Source organism: Aethalodelphis obliquidens, unplaced genomic scaffold, assembly GCF_003676395.1.
Source record: "Aethalodelphis obliquidens isolate GAN/ISIS:26980383/991018 unplaced genomic scaffold, ASM367639v1 scaffold1953, whole genome shotgun sequence".
Lineage (NCBI taxonomy): Eukaryota > Metazoa > Chordata > Mammalia > Artiodactyla > Delphinidae > Aethalodelphis > Aethalodelphis obliquidens.
The window spans coordinates 1-4,576 of NW_020839860.1; the positions used below are offsets into that span (position 1 = coordinate 1).

Sequence of the window (4,576 nt, forward strand, 5' to 3'; positions counted from 1 at the left end):
TACCCTAACCTGTACCCTAACCCAAACCCTAATCCTAAACCGCACACTAACAGTAACCCATACCCTAACACATACCCTAACCTGTACCCTAGACCATACCCATTCCCTAACCCTAAACCCTACCCTAACCCTAACCTATACACTAAAACTAATCCATACCCTCACGTGTACCCTAACCCTAACCTGTTGTCGTGCCATAACCTGTACCCTAAACCGTACCCATTCCCTAACCAAAACCCTTACCCTAACCCTTACCCAAACCATACCCTAATCCTAACCCATACACTAACACTAGTCAGTACCCTAACACGTACCCTAAGCCTAACCTGTTGTCATACCCTAACATGTAACCTAAACCATACCCATTCCCTAACCCTAACCCTTACCCGTACACTAACATTAACCCATATCCTAACACATACCCTAAACCTAACCCATTGTCATACCCTAATCTGTACCCTAAACCGTACACTAACACTAAGCCATACCTTAACACGTACCCTAACCCGTTTTTGTACCCTAAACTGTACCCGTTCCCTAACACTAAACCTAACCCTAACCAGTACCCTAATCCGAACCTGTACACTAAAACTAACCCGTCTAAACCTAATCCTAATGCTAAATCTAATGGTTACCCTAACCCGTACCGTAATCCTAACCAGTACACTAACACTAATCTGTACCCTAACGCATACCCTAGCACTAACACATTGTCATACCCTAATCTGTACTCTAAACCATACCTATCCCTAACCGAAACCCTAACCCTTACCCTAACGCTATCTTATATACTAATACTAACCCTTACCCTAACCCATACCCTAACCCAAACCCATTGTTGTACCCTAAACTGTACCCTAAACCATACCCGTTCCCTAACCCAAACCCTAAACGTTATGCTAACCCGTATTCTCATCCTAACCCATACACTAACACTAACCTGTAATTTAACACGTATCCTAACCCTAAACCATTGTCATACCCTTACCTGTACCCTAAACCATATCTGTTCCCTAACCGTAACCCTTACCCTAACCATACCCTAATCCTAACCCGTACACTAATACTAATCCATACCCTAAGCCTAACCTGTTGTCGTACCCTAAGCTGTACCCTAAACTTTACCCATCTCTAACACTAACCCTAAGCCTAATCCTAAACCATACACTAACCCATCCCCTAACATGTACACTAACTCATCAGACCCTAACCTGTACCCTAAAGAGTACCCATTCCCCAACCCTAATCCTAACCCGTACACTAACCCATACCCTAACACATACCCTAAGCCTAACTCATTGTGGTACCCTAACCTGTACCCTAAACTGTACCCGTTTCATAACCTTAACCCTAACCCTATTCTTGCCCTAACCCGTACTCTAATCCTAATCCGTACACTAACACTATCCCATACCCTAACATGTACGCTAACTCTAAACCGTTGTTGTATCCTACTGTACCCTAAACCATACCCATTCCCTAACCCTAACCCCTACCCTAACGGTAACCTGTTGTCATATCTTAACCCTAACCTAATCCATACCCTAATCCTAACCTGTACACTAACACTAGCCTAACCTGTACCCTAAACCATACCCATTCCCTAACCCTCACCCTAAGCTTACCCTAACCCGTAACCTAATCCTAACCCATACACTAACCCATACCCTAACCCATACCCTAACCTGTAACCTAAACTGTACCCATTCACTAACCGTAACTGTTACCCTAATCCTTACCCTAACTGGTACCCTAACCTGTTGTACTCTAACCTGTACCCTAAACCATTCCCATTCCCTACCCTAACCATTACGCTAACCTGTACCTGAAATCTAACCAGTACGCTAACACTAACCCATACCGTAACACCTACCCTAACCCATTGTCATACCCTAAACTGTAACCTAAGCCATACCCGTTCCCTAACACTAACGCTAACCCTAACCTTAACCTAACCCGTACACTAACCTGTACCCTGACACGTACCCTAACCCGTCGTACCCTAACCTGTACCCTAAAGCGTACCCATCCCCAATCCTAACCCTAATCTTAATCTAACCCATCCCCTAATCCTAACCCATACACTAACACTAACCTGTACCCTAACACGTGCCCTAATCCTAACTCATTGTGGTACCCTAACCAGTACCCTAAACTGTGCCTATTCCCTAACCCGTACACTAACACTAACCTGTACCCTAACACGTACCCTAAGTGTAACCCGTTGTCGTACCCTAACCTGGACCCTAAACCATACCCGTTCTCTAACACTAATCCTAACGCTAACCCTTAACCTAACTTGTATCCTAATTGTAACCAGTACACTAACGCTAACCCATACTGTAACACATACCCTAACCCTAAACTGTTGTCGTATGGTAACCTCTACCTTAAACCATACCCGTTCCCTAACCCTTACCTTAACCCGTACCCTAACACTAACCTGTAACCTAAAACGTACTGTAACCCTAACCCATTGTCGTACCCTAAATGGTACCCTACACCATACCCATTCCCTAAGCCTAATCCTAATTCTAATCCTTACCCTAACCCGTACACTAACACTAACCCGTACCCTAACCCTAAACAATTCTTGTACCCTAACCTGTACCCTAAACCGTACCTGTTCCATAACCCTTACCCTAATCCTTACTGCAACCCGTACCTTAATACTAATTCATACACTAACATGTACCCTAACAGTACCCTAAACCTAACCCATTGTCGTACCCTAACCTGTACCCTAAACTGAGCCCGATCCCTAACCCTAACCGTTACTCTAATCCCTAACCTAATACTAACCCATACCTTAACACGTACCCTAACCTGTTGTCCTACACTAACCTGCACCCTAAACTGTACCCATTCTCTAACCCTAACCACACCCTGATACTAACCTGTACACTAACACGAATCCATAACCTAGTAAGTACACTAAGCCTAACCCGTTATCTTACCCTAACCTGTACCTAAACCGTACCCGATCCCTAACCCTTACCCTAACCTATGCACTAATCCTAATCTGTACACCAAAACTAACCCGTACCCTAACAAATACCCTAACCCTAACCCATTGTTGTACACTAACCTGTACCCTAAACTCTACCCGTTCCCTAATCCTAACCATAACCCTTACCCAAACTGTACCCTAATCCTAACCCGTACACTAACACTAACCCTAACACGTACCCTAACCCACATCATACCCTAACCTGTACCCTAAACCATACCCATTCCCTAACCCTTACCCTAACCTGTACCCTAATCCTAACACATACACTAACACTAACCCGTAACCTAACATATACCCTAATCCTAACCTGTTGTCGTAGCCTAACCTGTACCCTAAACCGTACCCGTTCCCTACACTAAACCTAACCCTTACCCTAACACTAACCCGTATCCTAAAACGTATCCTAATCCTAATCCATTGTCGTACCCTAAACTGTACCCTACACCATACCCATTCCCTAACCTTACCCTAAGCCGTAACCTAATCCTAACCCGTACGCAACACTAACCCCTACCCTAACACATACCCTATCCCTAACCCAATGTCGTACCCTAACCTGTACCCTAAACCGCACACGTTCCGTAACCCTAACCCTTACCCTAACCAGTACCCTAATACTAACCCGTCCACTACCACTATTCCATACCCTAACACGTACCCTAAACCTCACCTGTACTCATACCCTAACCCGTACCATAATCCTAACCCGTACACTAACACTAACCCATAGCTTAACACGTACCCTAACTCTAACCCGTTTTCATACCCTAACTAGTAACCTAAACCTTACCCATTCCCTAACCCTAACCATAATCCTAACCCTTACCCTAACCCGGACCCTAATCCATATCCCTTCCGTAACACTAACCCGAACCCAGACCCTAACGTATACCCTAACCTGTATGCTAACCCATACCCAAACACGTACCCTAACCCTAACCCATTGTCGTACCGTAAACGGTACCCTAAACTGTACCCGTTCCCTAACCCTCTCAACCTAACCCTTACCCTAATCCTAACCCGTACACTAAAACTATCCCATACCCTAACACATATCCTAACTCTCACCCGTTGTCATACCCATTCCCTGGCCCTAACCCTAAATTTAATCCTTACCGTAACCCTTACCCTAACCCGTACCCTAATCGTAACCCGTACACTAAAACTAACCCATACCCTAACCCTAACCTGTTGTCGTACCCTAAGCTGTACCTTAAACCGTACCCATTCCCTATCCCTAACCCTTATCCTAACCCATAACTTAATACTAACCCATACCTTAAAACGTATCCTAACCCGTTGTCATACCCTAAACTGTACCCTAAACAGTACCTGATCCCTAACACTAGCCCTAACCCTTACGACCCTTAACCTACTCCGTACCCTAATCCTAACCCATACACTAACATTAACCCATTTCCTAAAATGTACCCTAATGCTATTCCGTTTTCGTACCCTAACCTGCACCCTAAACTGTACCCATTCTCTAACCCTTACTCTAAATCTAATCCTTATCCTAACCCTTACCCTAACTGGTACCCTAATCCTAGCCCGTAAAACAAC

General features: G+C 44.6%; 2 long non-coding RNA genes across 2 annotated transcripts; both read right to left on the minus strand.

The window, feature by feature from the left end:
* Nucleotides 1-219: 219 nt before the first annotated feature.
* Nucleotides 220-1,259, minus strand: LOC113617128 (uncharacterized). The gene is made up of 3 exons (XR_003431521.1): nucleotides 1,025-1,259; nucleotides 466-524; nucleotides 220-381 (listed from the first exon to the last, which is right to left on the minus strand). It is a non-coding gene; the product is annotated as an uncharacterized LOC113617128 (long non-coding RNA).
* A 1,538-nt stretch (nucleotides 1,260-2,797) lies between these two features.
* Nucleotides 2,798-3,875, minus strand: LOC113617129 (uncharacterized). Its single transcript, XR_003431522.1, has 3 exons — nucleotides 3,606-3,875; nucleotides 2,934-2,993; nucleotides 2,798-2,808 (listed from the first exon to the last, which is right to left on the minus strand). It is a non-coding gene; the product is annotated as an uncharacterized LOC113617129 (long non-coding RNA).
* Nucleotides 3,876-4,576: the final 701 nt, after the last annotated feature.